The sequence below is a fragment of the Microcaecilia unicolor genome, chromosome 5 (genome assembly GCF_901765095.1).
Source record: "Microcaecilia unicolor chromosome 5, aMicUni1.1, whole genome shotgun sequence".
NCBI lineage: Eukaryota > Metazoa > Chordata > Amphibia > Gymnophiona > Siphonopidae > Microcaecilia > Microcaecilia unicolor.
Window position 1 is genome coordinate 222,259,258 of NC_044035.1, and position 26,105 is coordinate 222,285,362.

The 26,105-nt window shown below is 42.7% G+C and overlaps 1 long non-coding RNA gene across 2 annotated transcripts in view; it reads left to right on the forward strand.

The window, feature by feature from the left end:
- The first annotated feature begins 2,024 nt into the window (after positions 1-2,024).
- LOC115470552 overlaps positions 2,025-26,105 on the forward strand; it is a 103,558-nt gene continuing 79,477 nt past the window's right edge. The window contains exons 1-2 of one of the 2 annotated variants that reach the window (XR_003942220.1): positions 2,025-2,115; positions 9,631-9,761. This is a non-coding gene — a long non-coding RNA (uncharacterized LOC115470552). Of the gene's footprint in view, positions 2,116-9,588; positions 9,762-26,105 lie in introns of those variants that run through there. The other variant, XR_003942219.1, reaches the window with a different exon arrangement.

Sequence of the window (26,105 nt, forward strand, 5' to 3'; positions counted from 1 at the left end):
GAGTCAGTGAGCTTCAGGCCCTGGTAGTGCATGCACCTTATATCAAATTTCATCATAACAGAGTAGTCCTCCGCACTCACCCTAAGTTCTTGCCGAAGGTGGTACATAAGTACATAAGTAATGCCATACTGGGAAAAGACCAAGGGTCCATCGAGCCCAGCATCCTGTCCATGACAGCAGCCAATCCAGGCCAAGGGCACCTGGCAAGCTTCCCAAACGTACAAACATTCTATACATGTTATTCCTGGAAATTTGGATTTTTCCAAGTCCGTTTAGTAGCGGTTTATGGACTTGTCCTTTAGGAATCCGTCCAACCCCTTTTTAAAGTGTCGGAGTTCCATCTGAACCAGTCAATTGTCTTGCCAACATTCTTTCCCCGTCCACATGCCTGCCCTGGTGAAGACAAGTTGCACACCTTGGACTGTAAGAGAGCATTGGCCTTTTATGTGGAGCGGACAAAGCCCTATAGACAGTCCACCCAGTTGTTTGTTTCTTTTAATCCCAACAGGAGGGGAGCCGCCATCGGAAAACGCACAATCTCTAATTGGCTGGCGGATTGCATTTCCTTCACTTACACCCAAGCTGGTCTGACTCTGGATGGCCATGTCACAGCTCACAATGTTAGAGCCATGGCTGCGTCAGTGGCTCACATGAAGTTAGCCTCTATTGAAGAGATTTGCAAGGCTGCAACGTGGTCTTCAGTCCACACATTCACATCTCACTACTGCCTTCAGCAGGATACCCGATGCGACAGTCGGTTTGGGCAGTCGGTGCTGCAGAATCTGTTCGGGGTTTAGAATCCAACTTCACCCTCCTAGGCCCATTTTGTTCTGTTCCAGGCTGCACTCTCACGTAGTTGTGTTTCTTTTCAGGTCAATTTCTGTTATGTCCTCGCCGTTGCGAGGCCGAATTGATCAATGTTCATTGTTTTGAGTGAGCCTGGGAGCTAGAGATACCCCAATTGTGACAATAATCAGCCTGCTTGTCCACGGAGAAAATGAAGATACATACCTGTAGCAGGTATTCTCTGAGGACAGCAGGCTGATTATTCTCACAAACCCACCCTCCTCCCCTTGGAGTTTCTAGTTTCTGGTTTGCTTTTTATTAAACTGAGGGACTCATGCTCGTGTCACGGGCGGGAAGCCATTTGCGCAAGTGCGGTGCATTCTGCTCGCGCGACGGAGCGTTCAAGAGACTTCTTTGCTTGCTTTCAAGATTTTGCTGGTCTCCTGGGCCATCACAGACAACAACCTAATCCTATATAATAATTCTCACCTCCAACATTCTAAAACCTGGATGCCTGTGTCCGTAACCTTCTGGGTCTCCGAAGCCTCAGCTGACGTCACTGCACCCATTATGCCGTCAAACCAGGGGGAAAAAAAAACTCGCAGCTGATCCTGTCCCCCACCCCCACCCCCACACACAACTGGCTCGCAAAAATAGTTGCCCGCCAAAACACAAACTGAACATGCTCGAGACTACCTGAGTCAGGTAACCTGACGGCAAAGATGCGCTGAACAGCGGAACACCGGTGCCCGCAGTGAAGCGGTGAACACCCTCCCTCCTCAGATACCGCTCAGCTGGCCTTCCCACGGACGCAAACAAAAGCGGAAACCGCTCAGCTCGCCTTCCCACGAACGAGAACAGAACAAAACAAAAACGGAAAAAAGAAGCAGTGACTGAAGCGCAGAAAACACCCTCCCCCCCACCAAAACAAAAGTGGAAAAAAGAAGCAGTGACTGAAGCGCAGAAAACACCCCCCCCCCCCCCCCCCCGCAACACCGGTGCTGGCTGTGAACCGGAGAAAAGCCTCCCTACCGTCAGTGAACCACTGAACAGTCTCCCTCATCAATTCTGCTGACGTTAGCGAAAAAAAAAAAAAAACCCAAACGCGATGAACACCCTCCCTCCACAGTTAACGCTGTGCTGGCCGACGCACACAAACACGGAAGAAAGGTAAGCAGGGAGGGCACCATCGCTAAATACAAAAATCCCTGTCTTCAAGTAGGAACCAAGAGAGAGGGAGGGAGGGGGCAGGGCCTGCAACACAGACATAAAGAGAGCAAGGAAAGGAGAGGGTCATGGAAATCAGTTCCACACAAACACAGAAGAAAGGTAAGCAGGGAGGGCACCATCTCTAAATACAAAAATCCCTGTCTTCAAGTAGGAACGAAGAGGGAGGGAGGGAGGGGGCGGGGCCTGCAACACAGACATAAAGAGAGCAAGGGAAGGAGGGAGTCATGGAACTCAGTTCCACAAACACACAGTCTCTAACATACACACACAGACACACTCTTAATCCCTCTGCCTCACTCTCACACACACTCACTCTCGGACTCCCACAGTCTGTCTCTCTGTCTTACACACACTCACACACACACAAACACTGTTTCTATGACCGCCCCTGTGGCCCGGCACACACACTCTCTCACAACAGACGGAATTAGAGCAAGGGAAGGAGGGGGTCATGGAACTCACACACACACACTCTCACAACAAACGGAATTAGAGCAAGGGAAGGAGGGGGTCATGGAACTCAGTTCCACACACACACTCTCTGTATCTCTCTGTCACACAAACACACAGTCTCTATCACACACACACACACACACACACACACACACACACACACACACAGACACACTCTTTCAATCCCTCTGTCTCACTCTCACGCACACTCACTGTCGGACTCACACAGTCTGTCTCGCTGTCTTACACACACTCTCACGCACACAAAAACTGTCTCTATGACTGCCCCTGTGGTCCTGCACATACACTCTCTCACATCAGACAGAAGGACAGCAAGGGAAGGAGGGGGTCATGGAACTCAGTTCCACATACACACTCTATATATCTCTCTGTCACACAAACACACAGTCTCTATCACAGACACACAGACACACTCTTTCAATCCCTCTGCCTCACTCTCACACACACTCACTCTCGGACTCACACAGTCTGTCTCTCTGTCTTACACACACTCTCCCTCACACAAACACTGTCTCTATGACCGCCCCTGTGGTCCTGCACACACACTTTATAGAAATTGTATGGTTACAAACAAACAAACAAAAAAACATTGCTCGCGCCCGTTTCCTTTAAAACAGAAACGGGCCTTTTTTACTAGTTGGAGAATAATCAGCCTGCTGTTCTCTGAAAATACCTGCTACAGGTATGTATCTTCATTATATTGGTAAGACAGATTTTAATAACCACATACTGAGCTATATTCACTCTTCACTTTTATATGCATGTTTCTTATTCACCTTTTATACAGTTTGTGATTTATTATATATGTAATAGTTCAATAAATAATGTACATTTTATTTTAGCATAAGTGCAAATCATAGCTAATATTTATAAATTTTTATTAATTTGTCACATCACAATTTATTCTTATTATATTTTGTATGCTTTATGAGTATGTCTCCTACTACTATCATTGTGGTATAGAATACTCATTTTCTATGTAAGCTTATTAGTTGCATGGATACCAGCACATCTTGTTTTGTTTTATATGCATACTAGTAAAAAAGGCCCGTTTCTGGAATGAATGAAACGGGCGCTAGCAAGGTTTTCCTGGGAGTGTGTATGTTTGAGACAGAGAGCCAGAGTGAATGTGCGGGTGTGTGACAGAGTGAGACTGTCTGTGTGACAGTGTGTGTGTGAGAATGAGAGTGTGTGACAGGGCCCCCTCCCCTGTTCCTAATGCCCCTCACCCCGTTCCCTCCCCTCCTTTTCCTCCTCCTTCCCACACTTTGGGTTCCTTAAGGCTTTCAAAAGTCTATGTACCCCCGTGGCCCTAACACACAGTGTCCGGATACCCCACCGCTTTCCTCCTCACCCCTCCCCCAAGATGTAATACTTTCACGTCCTTCATTTTTTTTTAAGTGTCCTATCTACCCTGTGTACAAATGCCCGGCATTCAGATTGTGTTCCTCTCGTAAATTTTCATTTCTTTCATTCATTCAGAACTTGCCCCCCCCCCCCCCCCCCCCGAACACTTTTGGTTCCTTCAGTCTTTTAAAACTGTCCTATGTACCCTGTGTGCTAATGGCCAGCATTGAGATTGTTTTTCTGTCCCCAATTTGCATGTCTTTCAGTCGTTCACAACTCCCCCCCCCCCCCTTCTCCAGTTTAAGACTTTTGTTTTCTTCAGTCTTTTAAAACTCTCCTATCTACCCTGTGTCCTAATGGCCAGCATTCAGATTGTTTTCCTTTCCCAAATGTTCATGTCTTTCAGTACTTCAGAACTCACCCCCTCCCCCCTTTTAACACTTTCGGTTCCTTCAGTCTTTTAAAACTCTCCTATCAACCCTGTGTCCTAATGGCCAGCACTCAGATTGTTTTGCTTTGCCAAATTGTCTGTCACTGAGGTCAGTGCGTGCCTGCCTAGCAAACCACTTCCGGCAGGCACAGTCCCAAGCACATCCTGTTGGAGATGAGAATTATTATATAGGATGTGATAAGGTGTAGTTCCCTTTATGAAAAGCAAGGCCCCCCCCCCCCCCCCCAACTGCCCACTCTGCCCAGAAAGTATGATAGAACTCAATCTTATAGGGTAACCATTTGGATTTGAAGTTGGTCCCTTGACCCACTCATACAGTTAGGGTGAAGACATGGGACCCCTCTGTGGGAGGTAGTAGTTTAGCAGGGAATGCTACGTGGGAGGTGACCACTGGGGAGGGGGACTAACCTTCTAGGATCTGTGAGCATAATTACCTGAGTGCTGGAAGGGCAAGGCAAGCATCCAGTGATTGAAATAAAAGGGTCATTAACATAAGATTTACATATGCAAGTAAAGCAATGGACATTCCTTGTTAATAGGGTTATAGAAGGGATAAAGACCCCTGATAGGCCTTGGTGGTTATCTCTTCTCCTCCAGACTTTGTGTGGGAACAGTTGGGGTGAATTGCTGGGTGGTTACCAACTCACCCTAACCATAAGGGGAGAGTCAATTCAAGACCCTACGGCTGGGGAACCTAAGGAGTGTGAGATGATTTTGTTGCTTTGCTGCTGGAAGGAGTTGTGGGTGGCCTGTTGGTGAAACAATCAAGGATTATATTTTGCTTTGGATTATTATCTTCACTAGAGGTTATTATTAAGAGATTCCAAGATGATTGTGGACTAACCTTTGGTTTGGACTATTATCAAGGGACTACAAAGGGATTGTGGACCAACCTTTTGCCTTGGATTACTATGTTTGTTGTGGAATAGTCACAGTTGTTGATGTCTGTGCCTTGCTCGTCAGTGCCCTATTCCATCTAGACCCATTAGAGTTACCTGCAGTTCTAGCTAGTAACCTGTGGGGTCACTGTTGAGTGGTGAAAGCCAAGCTGGTGATGTCATCAGTGCTGAGCCCTTCTTAAGCTGGCTTTTGTGTGCACTCAGTGTTCTGGCAATGATTCCTGATTGAGCTCAGGCCTGCCTGAGGCTCTGCTAATTCCATCTGCTGTTTCATCATCAGGCCATGGCCTGAAGCATTGCTGCAGATTTCTCCTTCTTGATCTGTTCCAGTGAAGCCTTCTTCCAAGCTTTGAAGTCCTGAGATCTCTGTTCCAGGGAAGCTTGCTTCCAAACCTTGAAGTCCTGAGTGCTCTGTTCCAGTGAAGCCTGCTTCCAAGTCTTGAAGTCCTGAGAGCTCTGTTCCAGTGAAGCCTGCGTCCAACCCTTGGAGTCCTGAGAGCTTCTTGCCCTTCAGCTGAGTCCTCAGTCATCCACAGTGAGTCCCTATTCGCTGGCTGCAGTGAGTAGGCTCTGTGCTGTGTTTTGGACTGTCTGTGCTTGGAGTGCAGAGGGTTCTGCGTGGGCTGTTCCTGGTTCCTGTTTGCTGCGCTGTACCGGTGTGTCTTTTGCCTTGGGAGCATTCGGCTCAGGTACTTCAGAGACTGTTATTGATTTGCTTGCCTTGGGAGCATCCGGCTCAGGCAGTTCAGAAACTGTTTGTTTCTACAAGAGACTATGTTGAGTTCCTTTACTTTTCTGCTGCTCATCTCTTGTTTCTGAGAGAGCTTGCCGCAGAGGTCCCACGGCTTACATGAGAGTCCTGACAGAATGAACCTTTATCTGACTGCCAGCGGTCTTACCGCTTCCAGCTAAGTGCTGCTGTTTTCTGTTGCCTGCCAGGGTGGGGCTTTGACTAGTCTCTTGTGCTCTTATGTTTGCTTCTCTTGTACAGCTAGGCTGTCTTACTATTTGCCAATATTGTATGCTTAAGGTCTTGTTTTGCTTTAGCTAGTGTTAGGATTTGCAGCGAGGCTGCTTATTGTCCTCTCTTCTCTTACATTATTGCCGAGCTGTTTGTTTGCCTTTTGATTTGTGTTCTTTTGCTGCCATTAAATCTACCATATTTCACCTCCACTTGCTATCCAGTCCAATTCTTTGGGATGCTCTTGGGACTGTCTACCTAGAGGTAGTTGAGTGATCCTCATGCAGCTGCCTCTGGGCCAAGGGCTCACAAATGTCACATGAATTATTGTAGTTGCTTTGAACTACTATAAAAGGATCATGGACTAGCTGGATGATCCAACTGGGACACTGCTGAACTTGGAAGGAGAGACATCTACATGGTCACTCGGCCCACACTATCGGGTGGGTGGTGATGTGAAAAGGACACTTAGCCAACACTATTGGGTGGGTGACAACATGACAAGGACACTTGGCCCACACTATCGGGTGGGCAGTGGTATGACAAGTTGTGGCAGTGATGGAATCAACTGAAACAGCCTGGAGAATAGTTGATATATGTCCCCTCAGGGAAGGGTCTCCTACCCAGGAAAAACCAGGTAAACAGTACCTTGACTGAGGGGAATGTGCTCAAGGGGTTTCTTTGTGATACAGAGGAACAGAGGGTTCCCATATTAGGCAATCTGCACGTGGGTTATGTTTTTTTCCATTCCACAGGACCATGGTGTCAGAGGCCTTTATGAAGTGGGCTGTGGAGCAGATGCAGGTCCAACCGAAAGCAATGGACTTTCAATATTCAAGAACTTTGGAGCAGTATGCACAACAAAAGCAGCCACTTCTATGGTTTTTGGAGACCCATAACCAGGAACTACAAAACCTCGTGTCCAGACTGCACCAGAAGAAGGTATAGTGAAGCTCTGAGGTGGGACACTTAGTTGATGTGACCAGGACACCTAGATTAGTGTGGCAGAAGGAGTTAACCCTCACTAAATTGGGACCAGAGAATGATACAGATGATTTTTTAACTACTTTTGAGTGGGTAGCCACTGTTGCAGGCTGGCCTCTTGAACAATGGGCTATCCGACTATCTCCTTACTTTTCTGGGGAGGTCCAAGTGGATTATAAGGCTCTGGATAGTACTAAAGCCCTGGATTATGCTACTGTGAAGTCAGCTATCCAGGACAGATTAGCCCTCACTAGGGAAAACTACTGAAGAAAATTTCAATGCCAGACTTTTTTGAAAGGGGATAGACTGAAGGTTGTGGCCCAGCACCTTATGGATTTGGCCTCCAGGCAGTTGGAGCCTGAGAAATGGTCTTGAGAGGAGGTGGCCCAGCTAATAGAACAGTTTTTGAACATTCTCCCTCCACCTGTAAAGACCTGGTTGACAAGGCAGAGTCCTGGGTCTATTGAAGAGGCTACCTTACTGGCCATGTGCTACACGACAGCAGAGGAAGGTTGGAGGGAAAAGAAAGATGAACCTGTCTTGAGAAAAGCCCCAGTCAACCCAGGGAAAAGGAAGGCCTACCCTAAACAGGTGATTTAACCAGCCAGAAAACATTTCTGACCAGTTAAATGGCTTTGAATATCGACCCATTTATTTTTCTTATTATTTGGTCCCTATATCTGGTTTCTGCTTTCCTTTCCTCTGTCATTTCTTGACTGTTTTCCCAAGGTCTCCTTGTCCAACATCCATCTTTTCTCTGCATCCCTATCCACCTTGCCAAGCACTGCCCCTGTGTCCCTGCCACATCCTCCCACCATGTTGAGCATCTTTCCGCTCTCTGACCCTATTCTTGTTCTTTACAACATAACTCTTCTGTATTCCTATTTCCTCCCCTCCAAGTGCCAGAGTCTTTCCATTTCTCTACCTTCCATCTTGTCCCCCACCATCCCAGCATCTCTTCCTCTCTTTCCCCCTCTTTCTCTTTCCTTCCCTTATTCCTGCAACCCAGCATCTCTCACTTTCTCTGCCCCTGTTCTTCAAACCAGTGACACAGCCATAAGGTCCCCCCTCACCTTTCACTCAGACCCCCTCTGCTTTAATGGCTGGCAGGGATACCAAGCCTCACCAGCCAAGGAGGTGTCCTACACAAGTCCTTTATGTGCTGTCTGAGCAGCACTTAAATCAGCAGGTATGCTTCAGCTGCTGATGTTTGCTTTCTCATGCATGCTCAGGTTGTGGCTGAAGTGCTTCGCCGACCAGAGCACTGCTCTGCCAGCATAGGCAGGACTCACGAAGGACACGTCTTCAGCTGGTGGGGCTTGGCATCCCCCACAGTAAAGGAATACTTTAATGTGGTGGCGGGGGGGGGGGGGGGGGGGGGGGGGGGGAGAATACCTGATCTCCTCAGTCCATCTTTAGATCCCCCATAATGGGCTTCTGGTTATGGCACTGCTTCAAACTTGCTTCTGCTGGTAGTGCCAAAGAAACTCTGCTTCTGCTGACCTAGCATCTTCCCTCTGCCTTGCCCCCACCCCCTGAAAAAAAGAACTGGAAGTAGCATCAGAGGAGGTGTGGCATTGCAGAAGAAAAGTCCTGTGCTGGCTGGAAGTTGTGTTTCTGTAGCACTACCAGCATAGGCAAGTTTGGAGGACCATAGGGGCTCGAGGAGGAGAAAGTGAGAGATGCTGGATCACTAGTTTGAAGATATAAATTGAAGATGGCTCCTTGCTCCCACTGGCAATCTAACAATATGTGAGATTGTGGCAGTTAGATTTGTGAGATGGAGAAGGGGCCTGAATGTGTGTGTCATGTGCCAACTGTCTGTGACTTGGCATGTCTGCCCCCTCTCCCAAGTAAAATTATTACTTTTTCTTTTGTTATCCTCCTACAGTTGCAGTACTTACCCTCCCTACCCTCACAGGCAATTTTTAAGCAGGCTTACTGTTCTGGGGTCACCAGGGAGCCTTTTTGTACCTTTGGCATCTGCAGCAGGAATGAGCTGTGTCAGCATTAGCACATGGCAGCCACTAGCGCATTGTAAATTTATGTGCGTGACCAAAGAGAAGCAAAAAAAGCACATGTAATTATTGAAATTTCATGTATGAACACTATTTTCCTCCCTAATTTAAACATGTCTACAGAGGGAAACTGTGCAAGTGCTTAGCCACGTTTGAGGAGGCACTTTTTATTCAGTCATGTTACCTTGGTAAATTCTTATTTACCTGTATAGATGTACTTGAATTGTACTTTCCTAGTGCTGTGAAAATAGTACATATACTAAATTTTCCATCTCATATTGATGTATTTCATACCACTTGAATTGTCCCACTGGTGATCCTCTAAGCCTCAAAATTGAAACAACTGAACAGAATAACTTTATTTTACTATATTCTAGAAGCAATTTGCATATGAACATAAAGGAAGCATAAGTGACTTGCTGCAAATGATTTTATTGTGATTTTGATTTAATTTATGGTTTTTTTTAACTTCTTGTTCAGGGAATTTTAGATTCTCTTCAGATCTCCAGAGGATTGAGAGGACTTCTGACATGATGGAAGCATCAATCATACAGGAAAAGGAGTTTCAGGCTTGTACTGTGAAAATAAGAGAGTTACTAGTGACAAAAGGGGTAACTATGACTGACTGTTTTGGTTATAGCAATTTCGAAGATGATGATAGTACTGTATAAAGATTGCCTCTGTACAATTGACATTGACCCTGAGACCTTCTGAGACCCTGGTAGTCTTGCCCGATTTTCATTACCTAAGAGGAGATATGTGAGGTCTTGGCAGAGAGAGACTGAAAGAAACAAGAAGCCCTATTTGGAGATCTGTTGTAGAGGAGGAGTGTGGACTCCTTCATCAACCCTGAATGTTAAGAGTGATGAAGGGGAAGACACAGTACCATGTGGCACATAAAAACATGCTATCTCCAGGGCTTGGCTGCCAATATCTGATTGGTGGATTATGGAATATGTCATGTAACATCTGTCTGAAGTCCCTTGTTGAAGTTTATCCTTTGTGTAGTGGAAAAACTGCTTATCCCAAAAATCTTTTTAAAAAACTCATGCAGAAGTATCTTTCATAGGTGTAATGAATGTGTAGAAGCTGAACTAGCCCTTTCATTATAACCCTTGCCAAAGCAGGTAAAGCATAAATCATTGATGCAGTAGAATGCTTTTTGAGTACTATCACTGCATCAAAGATTAACTTGATCTCCTAACATAATCTGTTGCTTTTTACGATAGTGTAAAACAATGACCTATGAATGTCAACAACATATCCCATGTTGTTGCATATTAAATGAAAATGAGCAGAAAAACCCCTCTCCCACCCTGGCTCTGTTAACTTACCTATGGGATCTATGCCTAATACCATGAAGCTGCCTACTCTTCACTAGGTCTCCTTCCCTAATCTTGTTTCCACAAATCTCTATCTTCACTGCCTTATTGTACATCCTTGACCTGTATTTCTATATTTGCTTAATTTTATGTAAGCCACATAGAACTGAGTTCTCGACTCAGATGCTTGTGGTGTATAAATCCAATTAAGTAAGTACACATGCTAAAAAGCACCCATATATTTTACAAGTGTGTGAGGGATTTGAATATTCCCCTTTCCCCCCATATTGAGTCATTGCTAAAAACATAAAACAGACAAAGCAGGAAATACTGGGGACTGAAGCATCTGCTTATTTGATTATTCTTAAAATGAAACACAACAAAGGAACTCCCAAAGATAGTATTTCCACTAAAGTAAACAGCTACCTCATGTCAGTGAATAAGTTCCTGTTACATGCCTATTACATAATCTTTAAATTGTTCAGGCCCTCGGACAACATGCCACATATAATCCAGATGAATGTGAGCATCACAGTACATGCTATGATAGATTGCTTGAGAAAGCCATTAATTTTCTGATCGATGTGATGAAGATGCACAGCGGATGTTGTCTAGATGCTATGATCCATATAGTTTGTTTTGCAAAAATAATTGTGAATGAGGTATAGTGATCAATTGGAATTGGTCTTCTGCTTAAAGAATTTTGGTACAACAGAACTTAAATGGCTGCTGATGTAATCATGTAGTAAAACAGAGATGTCAAGAGAAACATGGAAGCAGATCTAAAGGAGTTTGAAGCAAGACGTGCTCAGGACCTCTTTTGAGATATTTGTCCAACCAGGAGAGCATTTTCAGCTGACTGGACAATGAACTGCCTTTGACTTATTGTGTGTATACTGATAACATCACCTATTCACACTTTAATCTTCCTATTATCTTTTGGGTCAAATAAAATTAATTAGGGAGTCCTTTTACTAAGGTGCGCTGAAAAATGGCCTGCGCTAGTGTAGACATGTGTTTTGGTTGCGCCTGTAAAAAATGCCTTTTTTAACCAAAAATGGACATGCGGCAAAATAAAAATTGGTGCGCATCCATTTTGGATCTGAGACCTTACTGCCACACATTCATTTAGCGGTAAGGTCTCACACGTTAACAGTGTGGTAATCGTCTATGCGCATACAATGCCGATTACTGCCCGGTTATCGCCGCACGCCAGAAAATAAAATATATTTTCCAGTACGATAGCAGATGCATGTAAAAATTACTGCCCGTGCCATGCGGTAGCCGGGTGGCAGTTGCAAATTGCCATATGTTGTGCGTGCATAGGTGCCAATGTAGCTTAGTAAAGGGCCCTAGATGACTAGGGAACTGAGCATCTAAATGGGTCAATTAAAATAAATTAGATGGATAGGGACACATCACACTGACATATTACCTTATAACAGACGCATATTTTTGAAATGCATGCCAATTGCATACATTCCTTGTCATTGTTCACCTTATCTTCTGGTGCTCCTTTGGGCTTAGTGTCAGGTTCTGCAATATTCAAACCAGTTTAAGATTTATTCAAGTCAACAGCATTCATTTATTAAGAAAAAAAAGAAGGAGCTTCAGAAAGAAAATTCATATTTTAGGCCTTTATGGTACAACTGTTGCAAGTTCTTAAAATCTGACGTATAAATATATTGTAAATAAATAAGTTGTAGTCACTGAAATTACTGATCTTTATGTACAGTTGGCTCATTGAATTACAGAAAGACAATTCTAAAAGGGTCATTAAGCGGATGCTCTAATGGAAGTGAATGTTAAAGATTGTTTTTCAACTCTGTCTTTGACCAAAAGTTAACTTTTCTTGTAAATACAAAAATCAAGTTGAAATGCAGAAGAAAAGACACAGCTATAACCAATTTGGTATGTGACGGGGAGGATGGCATTTGTTTTCGGAAGTCCAGCTTGGCCACCTGGGCTTGGGAAAGCATGTGACCATGTTCCCACAGACCTAAGCAGAGAAGCATTCTGTAATTTTCCTTAGAAGCATTCTGTAATTTTCCTTAGCTCTGGGCATGGGCTCGGAGCCTAATAAAAAGGGAGGGCTTGTTACAGCAGAGTGGGAGCTCATCTGTGAGTAACGTATGGACTGCGCAGAGGGTTTGTTCCTGGTCTAAAACTCCTGGCTCTCGCTGTGAACCAGGCCCCCCCAGCTGATCTTAAGAGCCTGGATGATGGAGACCAGTGATGTTGTTTGTATAGTGTAATTATTGCTTCTTTTCCTGGTCTAAGAACTCTTGGCATTGCTTAGATGTAGAGACCAGTGATGTAATGATTGTTTATACAGCTAATTATTGTATATGTGCTAATCATTGTATATATCCTAATCATTGTAGAATTTAGCTCCTCTAATAAAGGTTTTCATTTACTTATTACGAATCCAAAAGAATCCACAGTAGTCTGTGTCAGTGAGACAGGCTGTAAATCCATAGCAGTTCAGATGCCTAATCCATTTCCTGCCTCTAGATAGAATTGCCTACAGCTAAACCATTCCAGATAAGCATATGTCTGATATGCTCCTAAATATCTTACAATTGATATTAAAATGTTTATCAGGATAGCAGAATGAAATATACTATACAAAATTTAAAAAGTATTAATATTTTATTTATTTACAATGGCTTGATATGCTACCAATCACACAAGAGAGCTGCTGAGCAGTTTACAGAGCTTTAAGGGAAATTAAAGAAAGGGAAACTCAAAAATGGGGGTGGGGGTGGGGGGGGGGGGGGGAAACATTGATAAGAAGTTGAGAGAGAAAGTAGAAAGAACTGTCCATGCTGTGAGGAAGATGGAGCCAGATGGGGAGCAGAGGATGACAGGCGAGAGAAGTAGTGAGGGAGAAGATTGCGGGGAAGGCTGTCCACACTGGGAGGCAAAGGAAAAGGGAGAGGTTAACCATAGGTGAGCTGGAAAAAGCCAGGATTTGATCTGGTTCTTGAATTTGGGGAAAGATGTTTCCTGGCTAATATCTAAAGAAAGGGGAGTTCCTTAGATGATGCCCAAGGTAGCAGAAGGCACAGTCACAAGAGATCCCTAGGCGAAGTCTGGCAGAAGAAGCAGGGAAAGAAGTTCTTGTTATGAAGAACACAATATATGGGAGGGGACATAAAGTGTTGAGCAGATTGGACAGGTAGTCAGGAGAACCAGGCACCAAGGCCTTGAAGACAACTGTAAGAATTTTGAATTTGAATTAGGCAGAGATTCGCAACCAATATTCATTCCTTGTAGTTAAGAAATTCTGGGACCAGATAGAACTCATTGCACATCATTTTTATGTCAAGTATTCTTCCTCGTGTACATTTTGGTCTTCAGCTCAATTAGAAGCAGCCTCTATTGGGCTGTAACACTACAAACCTTCATTTACAACTACCTGGGGAGTGTTCTATTTTACTGGCTCATCCCCCAACTCAGCCTCTGCAGCAACTGATCTCCGCAAGGGGAAACCAACATTGGCTCCTTCCAGAATCCAGTTACCATACATCCTAAGTCAGCCACTGGGTCACTTCTTCTCAACTCAATCCTTGAGGCACATCTAGCCAGTCAGACCTTCAGGATTTCCACATGAGTATGAAATTGATTTGCATACCAAAATTATTAATATGACTGTTGCGCAATATGATTTTTATTTTGTAATATTGATTTATTTCAGTAAAAATATATGGGCCAATATGAAGAAGCACTTACATGGCTGGCAGTGGGTCAACCACATAAAATGCCCCCCCCCCCCCCAACAGCATTCCAGTTGCTGAACTGCTGGAATGTGTTTTAAAAGGGGTGGGATTTGGGTTAGGCCAGTTGTGACGCAAATTTTCACCTCAAATAAATCAAAATGAATTTAAATAAAGACCCTATTACCTCCTTGGCTAACTTTTACATTGCTTATATGCTTAATGTATCCCTACAGTTGAAAGTTCTTCCAAATATCTAATCCCAATCTGTAGTTAAAAAACGTTTCTTTACTTCTTAACCCCTTTGTCTTCATTCTCAGTCCTCAAGGTCAGGTTTTCAGGCTGTCCCGAATAAATATACATGAGAGAAATGTACACACAATGAAGGTAGTAGGCAGGTAAATTTCCTTTAGGTATATTCATTAGGATAATCTGAAAACCTCACACATTGGCAGCTTTTGAGGTCTGGGAGTGAAGATCAAAGTCTGAGCCCTTTCCTAGAAGAGATGGGGACCTGATTTTTGTTATATTTGTAATTAATCCTTTATCTGTTTTTGAACTCTGATATCAAGTTAGCCAACCTCACCACCCATCAATCTTTTCCCTAAGCTAAATAAATATAGTAGTTAATGTATTGTCATAATTCATATTATCATGGTATCTATTTTATTCATGTCATTATTTTTACCCCCCCCCCCCCCCCCCCCCCCCGAAGTCTAGTCTTTGGCTGTCTGTGCTGTATACAGACTTTACACATATTAGTGTGTGACATTCACACTGAGTTCTGGAGAGTTAAGAGAGGGGGCATGCAAAACATGTGGGAAGCAATTTTATAACAATGTGTGAAATGTCCCCCTTAAATTTCCATTTAATGCACATTATCTAAAGACAAACTTAAAACAATTCATCTCATTATATTCACCTCTCTGGGACTTGGGTTTTTTTTTTTTTTTTTACTGTCCAGAGATATTTTCTAAAGACAACAAATAGGCACCTATGTTCTCAGAACTATCCATAATATCCATAATAGTGCACAAATTGTTGTGAGCAAATATACACCTGCTTTGATAGTATAAATATATAAATGTGTATTTTATATAATGCATGCATATACTGCAGCTGTGCTCCAGGTCTTTATGTAGACTCTGTAGAAATAGATGCAATCTTCAGGCATTCTTACTTTTTATACCACCTTGGCTATTTTTCTCACAATTGCTCCCCTTCATACTCTTCTTGCATAGATTGTAGGTCATAACATTTCTTTTTAAAAGTCCAGCAGTTTTTTTTGTGTCACAGGGCTCCTTTACCCCTCATATTTAGCAGGCAATAATGATTTTCTGACAGTTCAGGCCTGGTGGCAGACCTGGAACTATTTGCATTTTCTTCTTTTTCTCCTATTGCAGCTGAAATGGAAAGTGGCTTCTGGCCTGGATTATGTACCTTTTTTGGGAGGGAGTCAGAATCAGATGGGGCTGGGGGGGGGGGGGGGGGGAGAGATAAACTGGTAGAGGCAAATATGTGAGTTCTATCTGATATTCAGCCAAGACCCACACATGTGCGAGTGGCGAGCAGCAGTCTAGTTACACTCAGATATTGAATGCCTGCCCGGACAGGACACAGCATTGAATATCCAGGTCTAACTTAGTAGGTGACGGTCAGCTTTTGAAAACACGCTGACTACCATTGGCTAAATACTGACCGTCAAATGTATTGTTATCTTATCTTTTAGCTGCTTTGTGTCCATGGTCTACTTACTTTGTAATCACAATATATGGAAGGGGAAGGAGGTGCAGCTGGAGAGACTGGGTGTGAATGCTTATTATATCCTCACAGAGCCAGTCTTCTGTCATTGTCATTGTCCTATTTTGAATTAAGAACTGTTTAAAAGATACAAAACATGGAGTAGGGTTAAATGCTCAATATTCTCAATGAACAAGGGTGGATAGTGGGGTTTATGCTGGGATGGCTGCTTTTTAACATATTTATAAATGATCTTGAAAATGAGAATAATGAGTGAGATGATTAATTTTGTTGATGACATATAAGTACATAAGTAATGCCAGACTGGGAAAAGACCAAGGGTCCTTCGAGCCCAGCATCCTGTCCACAACAGCAGCCAATCCAGGCCAAGGGCACCTGGCAAGCTTCCCAAACGTACAAACATTCTATACATGTTATTCAAAGTTGTTAAATCACAAGAGAGTTGTGAAATATTGCTGGAGGACCTTAAGAGACTGGGAGACTGGGCATCCAAATGGCAGATGACATTTAACGTGAGCATGTGCAAAGTAATGTATGTAAGAAAGAGGAATTCAAACTATAGATACATGATGCAAGGCTCCACGTTAGGAGTCACCACCCAGGAAAAGGATCTAGGTGTCATTGTTGATGATACACTGAAACCCTCTGCTCAGTGTGCAGCAGTGGCTAAGAAAGCAAACAGAATGTTAGAAATTATTAGGAAAGGAACGGAGAACACAATTGAGAATATTATAATGCCTTTGCATTGGTCCATGGTGCAACCACACCTCAAATATTATGTTCAATTCTGGTAACCACATCTCAAAAAAGATATAGCAGAATTAGAAAAGGCACAGAGAAGGGCAACAAAAATGATAAAGGGGATGGTATGACTTCCCCCTGAAGAAAGTCTAAAGTGGCTAGGGCTCTTCAGCTTGGAGAAGAGACAGCTGAAGAGAGATATGATAGAGATCTATAAAACACTCAGTGGAGTGGAACAGGCAGATGTGAATCACTTATTTACTCTTTCCAAAAATATAAGGACTAGGAGATATGCAATTAATTTATTAAGTAGTAAATCTTAAAACAAATCGATGAAAATATTTCTTCACTCAACATATACTAAAACTCTGGAATTTGTTGCCAAAGAATGTGGTAAAAATAGTTAGCATGGAAAGGTTTATAAAGTTTTAGCCAATTTTCTAAAAGAAAAGTCATTAAGCTGTTATTAAGATGGGCTTGGGAAAATCTACTGCTTGTTTCTGAGATAATCAGAAACTGTTCTAATATAGCCATGCTTAGGTTTTTATGATCTGACTGCCAAAGGGGAAGGAAGGTAGGAAGGAAGGAAGGAAAAAGTCAGGTTTTAAACATGACATGGTCATGTTTGGTATGGGTTTATTAAAGTGATGTCCAATAGTCCCGGAATGCATTACGTGATCTATGGACCTCACATTTGGTTCATGCCATTTACAGTAACTGAGCTCCCAGTCATTTCTACTCTGTGTTCTCAGGTATGACCATATTGCTACGGGTTTTGAGATTCAGGCTCAAAGTTTTATGTCATTTAACAACACAAAATAATATTAATTTATCAGCTGCCAGGTGTAAATATATCTTGGAACTGATAAGAGGACATCAGCATTATACAGCAGCTTGAAACAAAAGGATATATATATATCCTATTCCCAAGATATCATTAATTCCATTTCTGTGGCTGCTTTTCTTTAGCTTACAGTAGTTTTGTTTCCAGTGTCTTTTAATTTAGAAGGCAGGAAAGTAAGGAAAGTCAGAGAAAAAAGAGAGTAATATGATTGTTGATAGAGAAAGGGAAACAAATGTGCATTTTTCTGTTTATAGAATATATATATGCATTGATATTTTTATGTTTATAGAGATATCTTATTTATGTGCTACAGATTTTTATGTATGTGCATTTATCAGTTTCCATTGTAATTTCTAGACTCCTGAGGCAGGCAGTATTGCCAAAACATGGTGCCATGTCGAGTCAACCTTTTAATATGGAATAAAGTGTATATTTTTCATTTCGTCTCCTTGGCTTTTTGGAACAGTCTTGTTGATCATGCTACTTCTCCTTTCCAATTTTCTTGCTCATAGTGGATCCTGTTTTTCCACTTTGGTGGTTGATCCTTATAATTTAGGAAGCAGGAAAGTAAGTAAAGTAAGAGAAAGCAATTTGGTTTTTGAAAGAGAAAGGGGATCAAATGTGCATTTAAAAAGGGTAATTTAATAAAATCTTTTTCCACAGGTAAAGCTTATTTTACATGTGTTTATGTTTATTAGTATTTGATATATCACATAATCTGGAGCACAGGTCAAAGCGATGTCCGCAGGGACCTAAAGGGACGTAGGGCCCTGTTTACTAAGCCGTGCTATAGGCACGCTAGTATTTTTAGTGTGCTAGAGTCACCCATAGGAATATATGTCTCTAGCATTAGTGCATGCTAAAAATGCTAGCGCACCTTAGTAAACAGGGCCTCTACAGTGCTCATGGCACACAACAAAGATTTAGTAAGTGACGTTTCACTGAAAAATGTCAGGTAATCTGTTATTGCTAAAACCTCTTATATTGCATTTTAACTTAACTGTTTCAAAGGCCTCTTTTATGGTCTATAAGATGATTATGGAGAAAAGTCATTGTGTGGCTATACAAAATTTTAAACTTTCAGTTTGATATATCACAAATCAACAATATTGTCTATTCTCCCATCTGTTCCTGAAATAAACTCACTTATGGGGCCTCTCATCAATTTAAAACTGAAACTGAAGCACTCACGTGAATCCTCCTTTTCTTCAGCCAAACAATAGGACCCTAACACCAGTGCAACCAGCAGAAGTGGAAAGAACTGGGATGCCATTCTGCTACTCAGTCTTCTGTTATCTGTGCACAGCTGAGATCTGGGATAGAGTTTGGGGTAGAGAGTGGTTCATTTTATACTTTCCTAATTATTAAATAAACCCCACCCTGACATTTACTTAGGGGCCACTTTGGACTAGTTATATTACTTTGCCTGTATTACAACAAAGAATTACAATAGCTTACTTGTTTCACTTTAAATGGTTTGTTCATACTGATAAGGAGAATAATGAGCTGGATTGGAACTTTGTTTGTTTCAGTGCCAGAAACTAAAATTCTTGAACCATAATCTAAACAGGGCCAAAATTATAACTACATAGTTTATCAAGTGCTGAAAAAACATCAGCAACAATGACGTCCAATAAATGATGCATTTTCCAGAGAAAATAATAGAAACATAGAAAATTATGACAGATAAAGGCCATATGACATATCCAATCTGTCCATCCAAATCATCTACTGTTTTTTCATGCCTCTTCTACACTTTTTTGAGTTCAGATACAGTCCTTCTCGCTAATATTTTCACCAAGAGGTCATTCAATTTATCCACCACCCTTTCCATAAAGAAGGATTTCCTTAGATTACTTCTGAGTCTATCCCCTTTTAGCTTCCTCTTATGCCCTCTCATTCCAGAGTTTCCTTTCAGTTGAAAGAGACTTGTCTTCTGTAGATTTATGCCATAGAAATATTTAAATTTCTCAATCATATCTCTTCTTTTGTCATTTTTTTCTACTGCTTGCCCTGGTATTGGTAGCATGGAATGTTGCAATTCTTTGGGTTTCTGCCAGGTACTTGTGACCTGGATTGGCCACAGTTGGAAACAGGATATGGGCCGGCTATTCCTATGTTCATATTGATGTCTATGAATCTGTCCCTATGTGCATTATGGCAGAGATCACTGACCATTTTAGTGTCACCTTCTAAACCAGCTCTTATCCTATTTATATCTTTTTGAAGGTGTGGTCTCCAGAATTGTATACAGTACTCAAAATGAAGACTCACCAGAGACATTATTACCTCCTTTTTCCTGTTGCCCATTCCTCTCCCTGTTCACCTAAACATCTTTCTAGCTTTGGCATTTATTTATTTATATTTATTATTTTATATCATTTATACCCCACATTTTCCCACCACTGGCAGGCTCAATGTGGCTTACAACATTTAGGAAACATAGAGTAAAGTACAATAAAGTGAAAGGGATATGGATGGCGTAAAGTTACAGGGGCAAGATAAAGTAATTGAGTTCAAAAAAATCTTGACTTTTCTACCTGTTTGGTCACCTTAATATTGTCAGAAATGATCACCTTCAAGTCCCACTCTTCTTTCGAGCGCAGAAATATTTCACCCCATGTGACTAAATGCCCAGCTACCCGCCTGGGGTTACCCCGCGGCCACTTAGAGGATCTATCCCCAGCACAACTCAGATCTGCCTACATCTGCTTCTTGTGCTCTACACTAGCACCCTCCTCCCACCAACTGAGTCACTACCACCTCTGGGTGAGTCTCCCACTCTTAAATTATCCCCAGTGATTTCTAGGTTACTGGAGGCCACACTCCCAGTGGTCCCACAGTTCCCAGAAAGCACTCACAGACCCAACACACAAACCACCAAGATTCTTTATCAGTTTAGACAGGCAGAGCCAACAAACTAAATATTGATTATTTTCAGACTTGAACAGTGAAACATAAAAAGTGCAATCAGCAAACAATGACAGATAACTACTACTACTTATCATTTCTATAGCGTAAAATATGGATCAATTATTAAACAAACTAAACATCTGTATACTGTCTAAACATTACCTGGGAAGATTAGGACATATAGCTGCTCACAAGTTATCAAATATAACTGTTTTACAGGGCCTTAGCAAAGAAATCCCTCTCTCTTTTCTTCCTGGCTTAGACTGGGGAAAAAGCCAGTAAAGCTCCTGGGCCAATCAGAGCACAGAACTACAACATTCAAAAATAGCTGGTTATATCACTGCAGCACTTCTTCTTTCTCTTTGTTAACTAAAGAAGGACAGATCAGTTCTTTATGACAGCTAAACCTGCTGGCCAAACAAAAGAACTTCTCTTCAGGAAATAATTAAGGCCGTTTTTTAAGGCTTAAAACACACTGTTCTGTCACACCACCTAAATTGTACTGCTCCTTCAGGTTTCTGTAGTCCAAGTGCTTAACCCTGTATTGTTAGCATTAAATCTTAGCTGCCAGTTTCTGGACCATTTTTCTAGTTTTTCTAGGTCCTTCCTCATGCTAAGCACACCATCAGAGGTATCTACTGTATTATGGAGTTTTTGCATCACCTGAAAAGAGGCAAATCTTACCAGACAGCCCGAGAGCTGAACCAAGGACTGATCTCTGTAATAAGAACATAAGAACTTTAGAACATGATTGATTATCTCCCAGTTAACAAAAGGTTATATGTGTATGCTTGATGCAAAGAGCTCCTAGCTCTCAGAGAATGAGTTCATTCTCTTGAGAATAAAGTAGCAAACTTGGGGGAACTGAGGGTTACAGAGAGGTACCTTGTAGAGAAGTCCCACCTTCAGTCTAGCAGCCCCTGTGGTGTCTAGGAGGGAGGTCTCCTAAAAGGAAAGCATCACCCTGGTGAAGTATGATGGCAGGGCCAATCTTAGCAAGTGCAGGGCCCTATGCAGACCAATTTGATGGGGCCCCACCCTAGCCCTGCCCCCATCCTAACTCCACCCCCACCCTAGCTCCACCCTCACCCTAGCTCCAGGGCTAGCCTCCCCTCCCTCCGAGCTCCCGGGCCGCTCCCTCCAAGCTCCAAGGCCCCCAGCTCCAGGGCTTTCCCCCCCTAGGGCTCCCAGCTCCAAGGCCCCCCTCCCTCCCTCCCTGTCATTTTTTAACACCCCCATCCAAAATCTAGTACTAGGTATGCCGAGAATACAAAACACTCAGGACCTATAGAGCAATTCTACCATACCATAAGCAGTCATTTCTACGAATCACACAAAGAAAAGGAAAACATCTTAAAACACTACAGTGAGCACTAGGATGAGTCTCGCGGCAGTGTTCTGAACTGTTTGGAACTTTTTCAACAGTGAGGCCTGGCAGCCTGCATAATTTCCGCTGCAATAGTCCAAGTGGGAGAGGACAAGCCAGTGGACAAGTGTGCGGAACAAATCTCTAGTAAGGAAGTATCTTATGCGCCGAAGCCTCCACATGGCATGAAACATTTTTTTGGAGACCAAGTGCACATGATTGTCCAGCTGGAGATGTGTGTCCAGTTGCACTCCTAAAAGCCGCAGGCTGGTGGCAATCGGAAGGGCAGAGCCCAGTACTGGGAGCATTGTGTCATTTACTGGGGTGTAGGTGGACGAGAGGATAAGACACTGGGTTTTGTCCTTGTTTAATTTGAAACGGAAGACCTGAGCCCAGTGTTCTATGGAGGAGAAGCAGGCATCAATGAGGTGGACAATTTCCGACACGGTGGTGTGAAAGGGAATGTAGACTGTAATATCATCGGCATAGATGAAAGGGTTGAGGTCCAGTTTTGCAAGAGCAGCAGCTAAAGGCATCAACATAATATTGAATAAGGCAGGTGAAAGTGGAGAGCCCTGCGGAACCCCACAGGAGGCCTTCCATGGGTCAGAAGTGACCGAGTTCACTGTGACCTGGTAAGTTCTTGTTGTTAAAAAACCCTCAAACCAATGTAAGATAGGACCCCCTATGCCAATAGAATCCAGCAGATGAAGTAAGATTTCATGGTCCACCATATCGAAGGCACTAGACATATCAAATTGTAGCAGTAAAACCTTCCGTCCAATGGATAGCTCTCATTTGAAGTTAGATAAGAGGGTGACCAGGACAGTCTCGGTGCTATATTGAGCTCGGAAACCAGACTGAGAGTGGTGGAGGATATCGAAAGCAGTCATGAATTCGTTGAGCTGGACGTTGACCATACTCTCCATTAACTTGGTAACTAGGGGTATCGAAGCCACTGGGCGATAGTTAGAGATGATGTATGGCTTAATCTTTAGGTTCTTCGGAATGGGGGTGAGAAGGATATTACCATGGCCTGGTGGGAAAGATCCAGTACTTAACATGAAGTTGAGGTAACTAGTCAGATCTTCAACAAAACACTTTGGTGCAACTTTCAAGAGGTGAGTCGGACAAACATCCAATCTGCAGGGTTTGTTGGAGAACTTAAGTAAAGCAGTGGATACCTTGTCAAGTGATAGATGGCTAAAGTTGGTCCAAATGCGATCAGCCGGACAGACACCCGTTGGCATGGTCAAAGATTCCAGGAAGTTGTCCACATCGGAGAGGCAGCTAACAGTGGAAGACCGCAAGGTCAGGACTTTCTCATTGAAATAAGTTGCAAGTTGGGAAGCAGAAGGAAGATCAGCACTGGAGAATTCTAGAGTACGGGTGTCAAGGAAAGAGTTTATCAGCTGATATATCTTTGTGATGTCCCGGCCAGCAGACTGTAGCTTAGTGGAAAAGTATTTGACCTTTGCTAGCCGGATAGACACCCGTTGGCATGGTCAAAGATTCCAGGAAGTCGTCCATATCGGAGAGGCAGCTAACAGTGGAAGACCGCAAGGTCAGGACTTTCTCATTGAAATAAGTTGCAAGTTGGGAAGCAGAAGGAAGATCAGCACTGGAGAATTCTAGAGTACGGGTGTCAAGGAAAGAGTTTATCAGCTGATATATCTTTGTGATGTCCCGGCCAGCAGACTGTAGCTTAGTGGAAAAGTATTTGACCTTTGCTAGCTGTGACAGCTTTTCCAAGCACCCAGCGCAAGATCCGATTTCCGTTTACGCCAAGTTCTTTCCAGACATCTTGTCTCTGTTTTTAAGACTCTGAGATCACCCGAGAACCAGGGCGTGGAGTTGCGGAGGTAGGAAGTCTTGAGGTGGATAGGTGCAATATGATCCACCACAACCTTGCAGTGATTTTCCCAGTCAGAGAGGTAGGTGGGCGTGGCTGGTTGCAAATCCACGCCGCAACCGTAAAGTGACTTCCAGAATAGGCTGGGGTCAATGACGCCTCTAGAGTAATATTGTCGAATTTGACGGGGCTGGGGGAGGCCTGAGGTTTGCCAGCGCAAAGAAAACTGCAACTGGAAGTGGTCCGACCAAGTTGTTTCATGCCAGCCAATATCATGTAGGGAAAAACACTTACTGTCCAAGAATTTATGCGAGAGGAGATCTAGAGAATGGCCTTTACAGTGAGTCGGACCAGCTGTAGGGCATTCAAGGTCGAAGAGGCGGAGAAAATCTAGGAACTGGGATGTATCCGGAGAGGCAGGATTATCCAAATGAAGGTTGAGGTCACCCAGAAGGAGTATATTTGGGTTATTTAAGCAGATGTGCGAGATGAAATCCAGTAGCTCAGACTGACTGCTAGACCAGGCAGCCGGGGGTCTGTAGACTTTGTACTTTTTCAAAGAGTGAAAAATCGATTCACTTTCATCCGTTCTACACTACTCAGCATTTTATAGACCTCAATCATATCCCACCTCAGCCATCTCTTTTCCAAGCTGAGGAGCCATAACCTCTTTAGCCTTTCCTCATACGGGAGGAGTTCCCATCCCCTTTATTATTTTGGTCGCTCTTCTTAGAACCTTTTCTAATTCCGCTGTATCTTTTTTGAGATACGGCGACCAGAATTGAAACCAATTCTCAAGGTGAGATCACACCATGGAGCAAAACAGAGTCATTATAATATTCTTGGTCTTATTTTGCATCCCTTTCCTAATAATTCCTAGCATCCTGTTGGCTTTTTTGGCCGCTGCTGCACACTGGGCAGAAGATTTCAGCGTATTGTCTATAATGACATCTAGATCTTTTTCTTTTGTAAGAACATAAGAACATAAGTATTGCCATACTGGGACAGACCGAAGGTCCGTCAAACCCAATATCCTATTTCCAAAAGTGGCCAACCCAGGTTATAAGTACTTGGCAAGATCCTAAAACAGTACAATATATTTTATGCTGCTTATCCTAGAAATAAGCAGTGGATTTTCACCGTCCATTTTAATAATGGTCTATGAACTTTTCTTTTTGGAAACTGTCCAAACCTTTTTTAAACTCTGCTAAGCTAATGGTTTTTACTACATTTTCTGGCAACGAATTCCAGGGTTCAATTACACATTGAGTGAAGAAATATTTTCTCTGATTTGTTTTAAATTTACTACTTCGAAGCTTCATTACGTGCCCCTTGTCCTAGTATTTTTAGAAAGAGTAAACAAGAGATTCACATCTACCCATTCCACTCTACTCATTATTTTAGAGACCTCTATCATATCTTCCCTCAGCTGTCTTTTCTCCAAGCCGAAGCGCCCTAGCCGCTTTAGCCTTTCATCATAGGGAAGTCGTCCCATTCCCTTTATCATGTTCGTCGCCCTTCTCTGTACCTTTTCTAATTCCACTATATCTTTTTTGAGATGCGGTGATCAGAATTTCACACAATATTTGAGGTGCGGTCGCACAATGGAGCGATACAAAGGCATTATAACATCCTCATTTTTTTGTTTTCCATTCCTTTCCTAATAATACCTAAGATTCTATTTGCTTTCTTAGCTGAGCCCCTAAATCTTTCTCCCACTCTTTTCTGTATTAAAACAAGAGTATTGCAAGGTAGCCATTAATAACGTATATACCCTTGGCTCTCTTTTGGTATGACTACAAGAGATTTACAAAAAAGCTCATGGTCTGACTCCTATTCTGCAAATCATAGCTATATCACAATGCTGTGCACAATACATCAACTTAAGTCACTAAAAATAATGTTTTGGTAGTAAGTTAAATTTCAATTGCAAAGACAGACCCAATATTTCTACTCCACTCAGGCCAAATTATAACTGCATTTTGTATTTGCAGTTTTGGATTCTACAAAAAGTAAAAATGCAAAAAAATAGAGAACCCACTATAAAATGAAAACATTACATTTGTTTTTGTGAATTCTTTTTTGAAACCCTCTGTGGTGGAAACTACTTCTTTTGTCAAGGCCACCACCCACTTTTTGAATATCTTACTAGAAGTTGACAACAACTGGGATGAAACCTTTTTGATGGTCACTTTAGACTTCAAACCATTATTCACTTCCATTCCACAAGACCAGGCCTTAACAGTCATCTAGAAGGTCTTGGAGATACGTCCTAAGCCAAATGAAGTCCCCACGGAATTTATTTTTGAGCTAGCCCGGATAGCTCTTAATGAGAATTTCTTTCATTTCAAGATATTTTGTTTTACAGTCATCTGGAGTAGCATTGGGAGCCACTTTCGCCCCTTCGTTGGCTAACTTGTTTATGGAAGAATTTGAG